The sequence below is a fragment of the Protopterus annectens genome, chromosome 10.part0 (genome assembly GCF_019279795.1).
Source record: "Protopterus annectens isolate FY-2018-M chromosome 10.part0, PAN1.0, whole genome shotgun sequence".
Lineage (NCBI taxonomy): Eukaryota > Metazoa > Chordata > Ceratodontiformes > Protopteridae > Protopterus > Protopterus annectens.
The window spans coordinates 162616888-162632462 of record NC_056744.1 but is presented as its reverse complement, the minus strand read 5'-3'; positions in this window follow the sequence as shown (position 1 = coordinate 162632462).

The following is a 15575-nucleotide window of genomic DNA, read 5'->3' as shown; positions in this document are numbered from 1 at the left end:
CACTCAGCTGATATCTTAACCTTATAGCTGTGCCAGTGGGGAGTCTTACTGGGGATCTGGAGAGAGAGAAAGAGAGAGAGCGAAACCAGCTCCAGTCTGACCGTGATCTCTGTGTGCTCTTAAGGGAAATTGTACTTTACTGTGTGTGTGTGTGTGTGTGTGTGTGTGTGTGTGTGTGTGTGTGTGTGTGTGTGTACTTGTCATCCTCCCAATGTGCACATGCCTCACTGGTGTTAGTGGTGAGGATTGAGGCTCCTTGATTACTGGGCCAGTGCAGGGGTGTCACAAGAAGCACAAAATAAGTCATTCCACAGTCTCTCTAAAGATCATCCTCAAATATTCATTGCTGAGATTTACAGTAAGGTAAACATTTATCCAGTTTAATAATGAAACAGCTGGCAACTATAACATAATAGAGCTCCAACACCAGATCTTATATTTTTTTTAATTATCAAGCAACCTTAACTAAGTAGTAGAAGCTAAGAAAACTGCAGCAAACTTGTACACTGCATCACTTCATGTGCTCATACTGTGGTACTGTAGAAAAAAGCATGTCTGTCCATAAAATAATTAGTACAATTAAAAAGTAAAAAAATAAGAAGCCAGGGCCCTTTATTCTTTAAATAATTGGTTCTGTCCTAAAATTCCTCTGGAAAAGTAAAAAAGCTATCATGTTCAGAGCTGCATCACAGACAGATGAGAACTACCTCATGGTCTTCCTCAACTCACCAAACCCAGTCTGTGGTCTCCAAGCCAAGAAAGCTCTATTATCAGCTCACTCACTGAGAGTATCTGTAAAGCTGTCTTCTATAGCTGTTCCTCCTTGTTTATAAGAATCATCCAGTCTTATTTCAACTGAACCTAATAGTACTATCTGGACCAGTACTGGCAATGGTGCTCAGACAATTTTGTTTAACACTTCAATGGGGACCAATAGAGGGGTATATCTTGACCAGTGATATCACAGTCTTATTTTTTAACTTTTTCAGAATTTCATTGAAAATGAGCAGCTTCTGTAACTGATGGCAAAATCAATCAATCAATCAATCTATCTATCTATCTATCTATCTATCTATCTATCTATCTATCTATCTAGCTATATATTAATCTATCTAGCTATTACCCCACAGCAATTTGCCTTCTATCTTGCACTTAAACATCTTAGAAAATTAGAGGTCATAATTGTTTGCACAATGTTTAAAATCACGTTTTTTTTCAATAATTTGAAGGTGGTAATTTACAAACTTGCTTAATACGTAACATATCAACAAAGTTCAGGATGAACTATTATGTTGTAACAGACCATGCTTTTTTTCACCAGCCATACAATTAAAATTTAGAAATAGATGAAAAAATAATCCATTTGTAAGTGCATTCTAAAATCAGAAACTCCAAGGTGTTTCTTTAGAAAACAAAATATGTATGTGCCTGCATTACATTCCTTGCTCTTTCTTATCCTAACAAGTTGCAAGCTTGATTTTTTCCCAAATATTCTAGTAAATATCCCCCTACAGACCTTCATGAAGGTTTGAAAGTCATGCCATAACATACTGGGCTCCTTAACTTTTTAAAAAAAAGTATTGTCAAAGTAGATATATTGCATCATCTGCATTTATCAGCATACCTCATCTTGTAATCAATATACATAAAATGAAACAATGCTCTGTAGTATGCCTAAAACAGTTTTAAGAAATGCAGAATTGTTTATGCTGTTTCAGCAGGGATATTCTTTTAACATTTCAATTTGGCTACAACATTCTTGTCATATATCCAAACCACCAAATCCATTAATATATAATCTTTTATTTAATGCTAAAAACATCCAGTAAGCTAAATTCATTTTTCTTAAAACAGCAGCTGCTCTGCAGATTCATTTTACTGGTGAGTTGTGCTGTTTTGTTCTTACATAAGTACAGAAGTATGTGTCATTATTTCTTCTCCATAAATTGTGGACTGCAGTGTTATTGACAATAATGAACAGGCATGATTTTATGGAAAGAAAAACAGTTAAAAAGATCCAAAAATATCTCAGCAGGTCTTTTAGCCAAGTAAGAAAAAGTTGCACTCAGAGAGCTCGTAAGCAGTTTTGCGCTGACAGAAAATAAAGTGTTATATAAAACATTGTGTCTCATGAAAATGTAATGCATTAAATACAGAACCCATACTCTAAAATTTATTTTACATTTTTTCACTTGTTGGTTTCAGTTGTATGTACATAGATACACCATTTGAAATGCTGGGACATAGTTCAGGGAGTCACGAAATACTGAGAATAAATGGCCAGAGGAAAAAAAACAGCTTGCATATGCCAAGCACAAGATGGCCATTTCATGGAATATTCCCTTTCCTCCAAGGTATGGAGATCTTGGAGTTGATATGTTTATGTTCAGAGGGTGTGAGGGACTTGTCTCCTTACTAAAAAAAAAAAAAAAAAAAAGTTGAAAGGAGAACAATGTCTGATATTCACTCCTGTATTTTTGGGCTTTTTTGCGTGTGTGTCAACCCTTGGAGTTACAAATGCTGTCATTTCAATAGGTGCCATATATTGACACCTAAATAATGCTTAGTGCATTTATGACAAATTGTGGAATCAGTTGCATTTCAACATCGATGAATTTAACATGATCGAAGAAGACGAACAGTTAAGCATGAAGTATGGGAGCTTTGCCCACCATACTATCAGATTGTTATAGTTTAGTAACTCTAAGAACATGCTCTTTGAAGAAAGTTTAAACTCTACAGCTGTCAAATCTGCTGTCACCTAAGAATGGTTTCTGAAAAAATTTATGAAAAAGAAAAATATCAGTCAGGAGAAAACATAGATTTGCACAAAAAACATTTCATCTTTTTTTTTTTTTTTTTTTTTTTTAATAAAATTTTGTTTATTTGTTCATTTAGTTATTTATTTGCATGTATATTTAAAAAGAACACCTTTCTTGAGTCAGAAGAAAGAACATTGTTCCTCATGGTCATGACCTGGAAGTAAACTCTGGGATGGATTTTGGCAGGATGCTAAAGGGCCAGTATATTGAATGCCTGCCAGAAGTGGCAGGACAGCGACCATGAAAAAGGTAGCCCCTGCTGTCCAACAAAACCCTCATGTAAGAGCTTTGTGGATGAGAAGGAGGAAAGTAAAGAAAACAGGACATGTGCCAGTGAATGCAGATGAGCAGAACTGTAGTTTTTATGCAGTGCCATATTTACATTGGGTATTAAACGTTGATCAGAGGCTGCAATTGGTGACAATCATCAGCTATGGATTTTGGAGTAGATGTGGGTTGATTTTAAGGCTGGGCTTGCAGTATTTAGAGGATTCCTGGTGTTTCTGTCTCTGGCCAACAGTCCAACCATGCAGCCTCATGAACATGGTCAGCACACATACAAACATGCTGAGTAATCCACCCCCCCCCCCACACACACACACACACACATATATACATACCATAAACACACAAGGATCAATGGCTCAAAAGTTAGCATGCTCACCTTTGGTTCTAGAAAACCAGAAGGCTGTGGGTTCTTTCTGAAGTTGTTGTATTAAGAAAAAATATGTGAGTCAATCGGATTTGCTCGTTTGTGAGTTGTTTATTAATGTGCTCATCAGAAAAGTTGATGGCAAGGGGGTCAATATCTATGCAAATGGCTACCTAAACATAGAAGCTGAAGATTTCATCTAAATGTAAGAAATGTTTTAAAGCTGTAGGCTTCATTTGTGTTTAATCTAATTGAGGCAGACAATGGTTGGTCAAATGGCAAAGGGGAAAGGAGCTAAACAACAGTGAGATCAAATCTGCCTCATGGTGTTAGAGGTTTTATGTATACTTTGCTGGAAGGCATGTGATTATGCTGATGTGAAGGTTGTACCACTAGATATACATTATATTTGTTAGAGATTAAGTACAAAAAATGTCTGGGTCTGTCAGGTTTGACTGTTTGAGTTGCAGACTATCAGGATGTGTGTTATGGCCGGAATGTTTGGGAAGGATGGTTTGGTCACCCTCAGGTACAAAGAAAGAAAAGGAAAAAAGGGACATATGAGTGTTACTTATGTTTTTCCAGTATCTGCATTGTTTTTACTAGGTACTCATTTTTAATGTCCATTGTTTTTTTCCTCTCTGAAGAGACTGTTCTAGGGTCATGAGTCATCTGTAATAATACTGCTAAGGCTAGCAAGCTGATAAAGTACATAGGACATGGATATTGGTAGCAGGTCCCATAAATGATACGAGTGCTTCTGTGGCTCACCTTGATATGTTTGAGAAATTATCAAAAAGACACGGGTTGGGGTTCATTAGTATCTGCAATGTGAGATCTCCTGGGGCATCGTGTGATGATTCACTGGTTACAACTATATGAGTAAAGCAAGTCATGGGTCAGCTCCCCTGATGACTATCCTTAGGAATATGATCAGGTAATTGACTCTGCAGGTTCAATGCATTAATGATGTGAGGAATCCATTCAAGTGCGGTTGGTGTCCGCATTGTTTAGCATTTGCAATACTTAGGGTCTGCAATGTTTTAGGGCCTGTAGTGGTTTAGAGTCTGCAAAGTTTTAGGTTCTGCAATGTTTTAGGGTCTGAAGTGTTTAGCATCTTAAAAGTTTGTTGCCTGAAATGCTTGGCATCAGCAAAATTAGTGCTTGCAATGTTTAGCTTCAGCAATATTTACTATTTGCAATATTAAGTAGCTGCAAGCTTACCAAGGTTTGCTATCTTGGAGAAGTGTTAGGTGCTAACAAGATTGCATGCCTTCACAAGGGGGCATATCATGTACAGAGGACACTCAGTTCATTAAAACACTGAAGTTAGGAAATTTGCATGACATGTTAGGGAAGATGAATGCCGGTAAAGTTTGGTGGGCTAGCTGAAGGCCCACAAGGGATACATGCGAATGGGCTAATGGACTACCATAGAGACAAGGGTGTGGTAAAGTAATCTGAAAATCAAATAGGCAAAAGTATGTTAGCTATATTTCTGTCTTTATTTATTCATTTATTAACATTTGATTACTGGGAAAGCCCCGACTGGGTAGGACCACATTTTCAGTGAAGACCCAGGGAGAAAATATTACAAAACATTTTAAGAATAATAATTTTATAGTCTTTAAAACTAATACAAAAATAAATACAATTTAAATAAATTAACCAAATTAGTCATAATATGGAAACATTGTTTAACAATAGGTACAAGTTATATGATAATAATTTCATACGTAGCAAACTTTTAACCAGTTTACAGAGAAATTAAAGATAAGTTAGTAAAATACAAACAAGAATTGCAATACAAAGTGAGAGAAAAGCAGGCTTATGGTATATTTGAAGAGAAAACCAAGGGAGAGAAACTGCTGGAATTAAGGAAGCGAGTGAAGAGTAAGGAGATGTAAGGTATGAATAGGTATTTGTCCACAATTAGGGATATAGTTTATCCTGGTGTTGCGCAAGAACTTATTCTTGGTGAAGAATATAATTAAAGAAAGTGGTGGGGGTTCAGTTTGGGAATTAACTATTCTTAGAAAAATTTTCCCCCTCCCCTTTTTTTTCTGTTGTGGAGTTCATTGCAGTAGTTCTAGATTCAACAAAATAACTTATCCAGGGCACATATGCAACATCAAATGGGAGCATGAGTAAGACAGATCAATGAAGCCCATATGACAAAAGTGAGCCTGTACACAAAACATGCACTGGAAAATGCGGGGGGGGGGGGGGCAGTTTTTTGACAGAATGTTGTATTCATTTATAGAACGCAAAAGGTGCAGGAATGCTGGGAAAGGTGCAACACTGAGGCAGGTGAATTCACTTACAGAGGATATGTGTTGGGATGAAAGTACACAAGAGAAGGTATCAATACACAACTGACTAAGAAGAGAAACAGGAAACCAAGCAATTGACAGTGGAAGACAAGTTTCCAGATGAGGGTAGAAAAGCAGAACTGCCGTGAAACTGTCACAGAGCAGCAGAGGTCACAGGAGGAGCAGATTGGGCAATCACCAGGGTGCACAGTAATCACCTGGGTGCCTTTCAGAAGTGGCAGACATACTCCAGATTCCAGACAAGGTTGAAGTAAACTAGAAGAGGTCACTGGCTAGTCTTTGGGGATTCTTGTTGCATGGCTTGACATATCATTGTTTGGACATATTTATCTGTACTGATTAATAAGTAAATACAGTGTGTACGTTGGTTATATGAAGCTGCTTTAAAAGGGCTGTGACTTCCAAACCATAGGACAGTAACTGTATCGGGGGGGGGATTGTAAGGGGAAAAGATGAATTGTTCATTTTGAATTAATCATATCTATGCATTGGCTTCTATTATATAGTTTTTTGTTTGCTTGTTTCCTCATTTGTTCTTGTTTCACTCATACAAATACATATAAAGCACACTTGTTCTATCTTATTACATTATCTGTTGTTTTTGTTTTAATCATATCTGCCCAAATAAGCGCACTTTTGTATGTTATTTTATAGTTCATTTGCTTATTTGTTTGACTGTTTGTTTTAAATACAGGCCATTATGCAGTGCATGCTCTTTACTCAGGAATGTGCCCTGCTCAAGCAGCAGAGAGACATTTGAATTGCAGGATCATCCATTGAGCATGTACTCTGGAACATAGTTTTCCCCACCTTCAGTAAAAACAAACAAACAAAACCAGCCATAGCAGAACTGAAGGATCAAATTGGTAGGCAACAAATACAGCAGCAACAAAACCCAAAGTATCCACCATGGCAGAGTATAAATAAAATCTTTAATAACCAGGATAAGCACTTTTGAGTAATCCAACTCTTTTTCAAATCCAAGTACAAAACATAATAAAACACAAACCTATTTAAAAACCACATTCAACCAATAAAAAATGCAACACAATACACACCCTCTAGAGGGACCAAACAATTCAATTTCCAAGGCCTACGCCCTCTAAAAACAGGCTTCAGTGGTAAAACACTATTAAGACCTGGCACTCTATCCACCTGCAGATCTGCAATCCAGTTTACTTCAACCTGTTCTGTTTACAGGGAAATCTCACCCCTCTTCTGGTTAGAGCACATAACTGCAGGACCATGAATTTAAAAGTATGTCTCAAATTCTTCTTAACATGCTGTGCCAGTGCATTGAGCTCACCACCAGTCCTTATATCTATGCAATGTTGTAGGACCCTCACCTTCAACATTCTATTGGTTTGGCCAACGTAAAAATGAGTCACAATCCTGGCACTTCGTTAAATAGACCAGATTCCTGGTAGTACAGTTAGCAAAACCTTTCAAACAATACACACGTCCAGTAACAGGATGTTGAAATTTATTGGACCTGTCTATGAGGACACAGCCTTTACAGTGTCCACACGGAAATGTTCCTATCCGTTGCATTCCCAGAGCACACTGCCCAGAAGAATGCCCCATAAAGTCTTGACAGAGCAGTCTCTTTAGATTAGGTGCATTCCTAAACCCAAAGATAGGAGCTGAACCTACAACCTCCTTAATGCAATCATCCAACTGTAGACTCTTTCAATTCTCATGTATAATTCTCTTAATTTTATTCACATCACTATTGCAGTCAATAGTAAGCCTTGGGCACCCTCTACTATTCACAATATCCATATGCCCTCTAGTCCAAGAGGCTAATTCAGAAGTAGGACGTCCAATACCACTACCAACTAACCATGGTCTTGCAGAGGTCTGCCTCCACACATGATGTCCCCTGCTTGCCAACCTTATGGCTCCCTGTGAGCAACCTGTCTCTTCAAAGCATGACAGAAGAAATTAATTCTTTCTATCATACACATCATCTTGGGTACACAGTCTGGAGGCATGCATAATTTGCCCTTTCATAACATTGTTAAAAACATGTTGGGGGCGCATACTCCCCCTCTCCAAATAGGTGTTCTTCCAGCAATCTTTTCTATAAGTCCTGGTCTGCAAAAACTCTCGTGCATCCATAAATAACTCCACATCAAGGAAGGCTATTGAGGTGGTGTAATAGTTGACAGAAAAGTTCAAATAACTGGTGCTCTGCTGTAAATAAGCCACAAAATCCACCAACTGTTCTTCTGACCCCTTCCAAACAGTAAAGAGATCATCAACAAACCTTTTGTAAAAATAGATGAAATTTCTCCAGGTGTTATGGGGACCAAGGACACAATAGTCCTCCCACTGTGCCAATACCAAGTTGGCATAAGTGTCGGCACATGCCGTTCCCATGGCTGCACCCCATTTTACAGATAATACTTCATACCAAACATAAACACATTGTTATGCAGTAGAAGCTCAAGAAAACTGCATATCCATGCAGTCTCATCAGGACCACATGCAATCTTCTCAGTCAAAAAAATCACTAACTGCTTTAATCTCCACATTGTTGGGTATAACAGTAAATAAACTATTAACGTCAAGCGTGATCAAGATCAAATGCCCAAGCGGCTGCTGATCAGACATTTGTGAGTATAAAAAAGTCAGAAAATGTGGGGTGTCCTTTAATACTGCTGGTGCAAGTTCCATTGCAGGTTTAAGATGCCTCTCAATCCATACTGACATACACTCAGTCACCCATTCTTTGCCAGAAACTATCGACCTCAACGGTGGATCCATTCTATTTTTATGTACCTTTGGTAATCTTTTGATCATGGGTATAACAGGATCCATTGTCTTCACAAAATTATATATCTCCTCCATATTCACCCATGACCTAAACAGCTCCTCAACTCTGTCATTCACATTGCAAAAATCTTTTTAACTTCACACAGTTTTACTTTCATGTAGGTATCTGGATCATTAAGCATACGTCTCATCTTCTCTTCATATTTGGTGCTCACCATGATCACAACTGCACCCCCTTTATCCTCTGGTCTGATGATAATGTTGTCCCTACTCAAGTTCTTCAAGAGCTTTATATTCATCCTTGGTCAAATTATAAAAGTCCCACCTCTTCTGCTCATGAACAACTTTCGCTGTCTCACCTTAAGAAGTCCTAATGAAGGTATCTACAAAAGGATGCAGGGCAGGAACAAATACACTCGGCCTGCAGCTGTATTGGGGTCTAGATTAATTTAGCGAAAAGTCACTTCAATAAATGGCATTTCATCCGAAATGCCTTTTATCGAATTCTGCTCATGTGGGGGGGGGGTGTTGCGCCCCCCACACCCACACTAATTATATATACCAACTCTGACATCACACTACAGTGAGAAAAGGGCAAATTTCCTGATCTTCACTGTACCACAATCTCAGTGTAAACAGTTCAAAGAATGGCATGTTTGATGTAAGTGCACTGAAAATGCCATTCACTGAACTGAATTTTCACTGAACTAATAGGGACCTGCTGTATTGTACTATTGTACTGTATTGTACTATTGTAAGTACCAAGAACATTAATAAACTTCAAGGCAAAATACGATAATAGATTAAGATACATGTGTGAACTGAAAGCAAAAAAGTGTCACAAATATTGTAGCTCACAGTAAAGTGAAAACTGATAAGACTTCAGTGAAAAACCTTGTTTGCTATTCTAGAGAAAATGGCAATAGTGTTGACATCTCAACAGCTATTAACAGCTTAAGCAAGATCAAAAAGCTGTTAGTTATACATCTGCATCAGTTCTTTGGGTTCATAATTTAGACTGACACTTCTATAGAGTACTGAAGGGAAATAATGGACGTTGTAGCTATCATTCACACAAGATGATAAAATGGAGCTCATGTTATCTAAAATGGCTGTAGCTCATGTAGGTGTTAAAGTTACATGGGCAAATATTAGTGAAAAGTAGGTGAGATGTCCTAACCAATTGTAACTGTAAAATGGCCATAGGTATAATGGACCCTACCTGAAGAATAACATGAAATAAATGTTATAATTAGATATGATACAGCATGCAGAATAAGTCCAGAAAATAAGTGCACAAACTATGTGAGAGAAAAAAAAACACTAATACAAGTAGCACTAATTTCAATAGTATATAAACACATAGAAATAATTCTAGATTTGGAGATGACCATATGCAACAAAAATCAGATGAACCACTACTGGATATTTGCTATAATTGCTTGCGAAGTATATGAGTTAGACACTTTGTCATTTTCTTTCCCCAGTATTGTTCCATGACCTAGAAGGCTGCTAACTGTCCAGTTTCTTTAATATGTCACCCAAAACCCTAACACCCCATGACAGAACATCATACTGCATATCTCTGCTCATAGATAAAAAAGTACTTATCTGGTACCACTTAAGAATCAATGTCACACTCCGTATCCTCCACCGCCACATTTTCCATTGTCACGCTTGTTATCATCCACCACCACATTTTTCAATGTCACAATCCTTATCCACCACCACCACATTTTCCAGTGCCATGCTCTTTATCCTCCACCACCACCACATTTTCCAGTGTCATGTTCCTTATCCTCCACCACATTCTCCAATGTCACACTCCGTATCCACCACCACCACATTCTCCAATGTCACACTCCTTATCCACCACCACCACATTTTCCAATGCCATGCTTATTATCCTCCACCACCACCACATTTTCCGTTGTCAAGTTTCTTATCCTGCACTAGCAGTCTCATTCTATTTGCCCAGCACCACCACACTTTCTAAAGTCACTATCCTTATAAGTGTAGGTATATACTAGGCTAACAAACACCAGGGCCTTTATAAGCCTAGCTGCACATCCCAACCCATTTGTGTCTCCATGTGCTTTGGTAGTCTATATGAAGGTGTATATTAGTTAGGAGGATGCTAAAGGTTTTGTGGATGAGAGTTTGTTAATTAGGGAATATTTACTGTCAGCATCTGTCCAACAGAATCATGGAGGCCAGATCAGAGGTGAATTTATGATTTCCCATCCAATAGTCAAGGTTACACTTGGTGCAGCGGTTATCATTGTCGCCTCACAGCAAGAGATTCTCTGGTTCAATCCTCGGCTGGGGTGCTTTCTGTGTGGAGTCTGCATGTCCTCCCTGTGGTCGCGTGGGTTTCCTTCGGGTGCTCCGGTTTCCTCCCACATCCCAAAGACATGCTGTAGGTGGATTGGACACTCTAAATTGGCCCTAGGTCTGTGTGTGCATGTGTGTGCCTTCTGTGGAAGGTTGGGCATCGGGCTGGCAACTCGACACTGTAAAAACTCCACTGCCAATCATGAGTGAACAGGTGATCCACTGTGGCAACCCCTAACCAGGAAAAGCTGAAAGAAGAAGAAGTCAAGGTTACACTTGAATAAGGTCCGGGATGAGCTCTGCTTCACATGCATGAGGAGTCTAATCCCTGCCATGGGGATCATTTGAGACACATATCAGTCTCATCAGCATGCTCAATTTATGTCTCAGGCAAAGATTAGATCCATGAATCTTATGTCTCAAGTGTTGTTTATTTTCCAGATGTGCAAGAAATCCATCATGGCTGGATCTGAAGATTCCTTATATATGCCAAGCATAGATTGTCTGTTTGTAAAATGTAAGATACTGGGCATAGAGATAGGGCCTAAAGGCAATCTCTATAAGACAGTGTGTCATACTTCTCAACTGTCTAGAGATTTTCACAGAATTGCCAGTTTTGTGCTTTATATTTTTAGTCAGGTCTTCATAAAGTGTGTGTTTTTCTGGCAAATCATTGCATATTAATGTCAGTAAATAACAACATACATTTGCGTTTCAGACTTCATATCCTTCAGAAGAATGCATGAGAACACAAATCCTGTTATTCTAGTAACTTTCTATGTTTAAAGAGCAATATTTAAACTGTGTCCCTATTTCTGGGCCTTTGTTGCCCCATTATTTTAGGCTTTGTCCAGATTTCTTGTGCTAAGAGGTTGAGAGGCAAGCAATGTGTTAGTGCTGTAGATTCTGAGGAACCTTTGTGGGTGTTCCCACTGTTTCATATGCCTTATCATGTACATTCTAAAGGTAACATAGTACTCAATGATAGGTCTGACATGGCTGAGTAAAGTGGTACTATAACTTCCTTGGACCTGGATGCTATACCCTTATTTACAATTTGGGTGACACAGAATGGTTTTCTTACAATCTTGTCTACATGTTGGTCAGGTACCAGATTACTGTCTACATATATTCACAGATCCCTAACTAATGGATCAAGCTTTATTGATGGCATAATTCACCTGGGTGGACATTTTCCCAAAAGGCATTATAATGAACTTCTTGGCATTGAGTTTTAATCTGTTACTTTGGCACCAGTCATTTGTCTGTGTTATACCTTCTTGCAAGATGTTAGTGTCAGGGGTAATCTATGATGGCTCCCAATTTACAGTTGTCTACAAACTCAGTGAGCCTGAGGTCCTTGACATTAGCCTTGACTTCCAAGAAGTAGATGCTGAACAGGAGCGGTGCCAGCATGGAGCCCTGAGGTAATCCACTGGTGACTTGGTCACTTGGAGGATGACATCTTGGGTCTTATCTGTGAGCCAGCTGGCAAACCAGTGAGTTTTGTAGGGATTTATGCCTAGTTCAGTGAGTTAGTCAACAGTACCTGAGTGGGATCAAACACCTTTGCCAAGTCAAGGTAGGCAGTATGCAACATTTTTCCTTCATCCATTGCCTTGATGACCCTTTCAAAGAAATCTACCAAGTTAAGTAGGTAAGATCTTTGGGATAGATACAGTGTGTGCAGGTTGTCAATAGCTTTGTTAATCATCTACATGATACTTCATTTCATGGTTTTGCATATTAGACTAGTCAGACTGATGATCCTGTGGTTTCTGGAATTGGTTGTTAGACCACTCTTGTGATAACAACTGCAATCCTCCATTCACATGGAACATAGCTTGTTTTGAGGATGCAGTTGAAAAGATCCTCATCTGGTCCTGATAGGTCAGGTTTTAGACTATTCAGTAGGCAACTCAGGATATTGTCAGGGTCCATTGAGGCCCTGTTTTTGGCCTTAGTGAGTGCTGTCATAACCTTCTCCCTGCTGATAGTTGAGAGGTCATACTAGAAGGGGGTTTCAGAGAGGGTAATGTGGGGCATGGGGGGGGTGGGAGTTAGAGCTGAATTTGTCAGCCAGTAGATTCTCTGTGTCACTGTACTCAGTGAAGGTTGTAACATTTACCGCCAGTTTGGCACACTGTTGTGTATGACCTTTAAGGTTTTGACATAGCTGTAGAAGGTCTTTTGGCTATCTTTAGCTTCACGGGCTATCCTGGCCTCATAACTGACCTTCTTGGACTTAATTACTCCTTTTAGTTTCCTGCTTAGTTTAATCATTGAGTGCTTGTCAGTATGAGAGATACCCCTTCTAATTTTGGCCATGACTTTTTTTGTTTTTGTTATATATTCTGTTAAGGTTACATAGGTTCCTAGGTTAATAAGAGGTTACTAGGCTAATAGCCGTAGGACCTTTACAAGCCTAGCCATGTTATATCTGTGTTCCCTAAATGACCTTGGCTAGATAGTCATTATACACAGACTGAGTCTATAATCAGCACCAACTGCCCCTGTCCATGAGGGACATAGGTGCCACCCCTGGGATGAATTTATGGTCTCCCATCCAATTGTCTATGGTGCACTTGAATAAGGTTATTGAGGGGCTCTGCTTCACGTGAACTGGAGTATATTCCTTAGGAGGGGCAATCTCTGGGAGATATATCTCTCTCTCCAGCATGTTCTGTTAATGTCACAGGCCAGCTTGAGATCCCGGGAGCAAGTGATTCTTTTCCCATTTGATTTGCAGATGTGCAGCATTTCCATTAGGACAGGGTCAGACACTGCTGTGTGGGTGAGGCACAAGTTGCCTGTCAGCAGCATGTAGGATACAGAGTATACTGACAGGGCTTTCAGTCTTTCCATCTAGGTTATGTCTTGGAGGCCCTGAATTTTCTTTGTGAGAAACCTCTGTGGTATATCCAGCTGTTGCAGGTGTCTGGCAAGGTACATTTAAAAGGGGGTGTTGTACTCATTTAGTGGTCTAATGAGAGTTGAGTACAGAGGAGTTATAACATCCTTAGTCTTGGATGTGATGCCCTTACTTATGAGATGTGCAACCCAGAAGGCTTTCCTTACCACTGTGGTTACGTGGCGATCAAAATTTAGATTGCTATCAACCTGTGTTTCCAAATCTCGCAACACTGGGTTTGAGCTCAAGGGGTGCTGTCAGTATTGTAATTTGCAGGGGCTTCCTCTTTGACAATGGGTATAGTAATGCACTTTTTGTGTTTAGTTTAAGTCCATGGCTTTGGAACCAATCATTTGTCTGAATTAACCCCTTTTGTAATATGTTAACATCATTTGGAGACTCAATAATTGCACCCAGTTTGCAATTATTAGTGAACTTGGTAAGCCACAGGCTGTCTACTTTCACCTGGACTTCCAAGAAAGAGATTCCAAACAGTAGAGGGTCCAGCACAGAGCCCTGTGGTACATCACTGGGAACTGGTCTACTGGTAGAGGTGGAATCACCAACTTTAACAGTATGCGTTCTGTGACTGAGCCACTTGGCTACCCATCTAGTGATGTGTGGGTTAATCCCCAGCTGGGAGAGTTTCTCAAAGATAACTGAGTGGTGGATTGTGTCAAAAGCCTTGTCTAAATCAAGATAGGTAGTATGTACCATTTTGACTTCTTCCAGGGCTTTGGTGACATTCTCAAAGAAGTAGACCAGGTTCAGTAAGCATCATCTACCCTTAACAAATCCAAACTGGGCCAGGTCAAGAGTTTGAATGTCACCTATGTCCTTGTTGATAAGTTCCATGTTGATTCATTCCATGGCCTTGCAGATAAGGCTGGTTAGGCTTATTGGTCTATAGTTCCCACAGTCAGTTGATGGACCCCCATTGTGCAAGGGGATTGCTGTTGCTGTTCTCCACTCTGCTGGAACAAAGCCAGTGCTGAGGTTGAGGTGATAGTGCCAAGTGGTTCCACTAGGTCTTGTTTTAGATTGTTTAGTAAGCAGCGTGGGATGTTATCTGGTCCCATAGAGACCATGCTTTTGGCCTTGGAGAGCACGGTTATGACCTGTTCTTTGGAGATACTAAGTGGAGGACTGGTGTCAGGTATGCTTTGGGGTATGGCTGGTGGGAAAGGGGGATGAAGTTTGTGCCAAATCTATCAGCTAGCAGGCTGGCAATTTCCACAGGTTCATTATGACAGGTACCGTCCACTATAAGTTTGGCACATAGTTGGGCATTCCCTTTTAGATTTCAGATGTAGGTAAAGAATGTCTTATCATTATCCTTAGCTGGGGATACTAATTTAGCTTCATAACTATTTTTAGAGTACTTTACAAGATATCCAAATTTGCTTGTTCAAGCTGTGGAGGGCATTCTTCTTCTGCTGAGTAATGTCCTTCTTGTTCTTAGACATCAGTTTTCAGTTACAATTCCAGCAATATAGTTTGGTTTTGGTGTATGTTATGAGCTTACTTCAAGTGGGTACAACAGCTTCTATGCAGCCATTTACATGGTTGTACAGGGCTTCTGTAAATAGTTCTGCAAAGGTTGCTGTGAACTCATGGTTTGGAGTGTGACATCTGGCTAATATCCCACCAGACTGCCACCAATAATGTGACATCCCCCACTTAAAACCCAGGTCAGTAATTATGGAACCTCAGTTTCCTCACTACTGACTCTAGTGTGGCAGCAT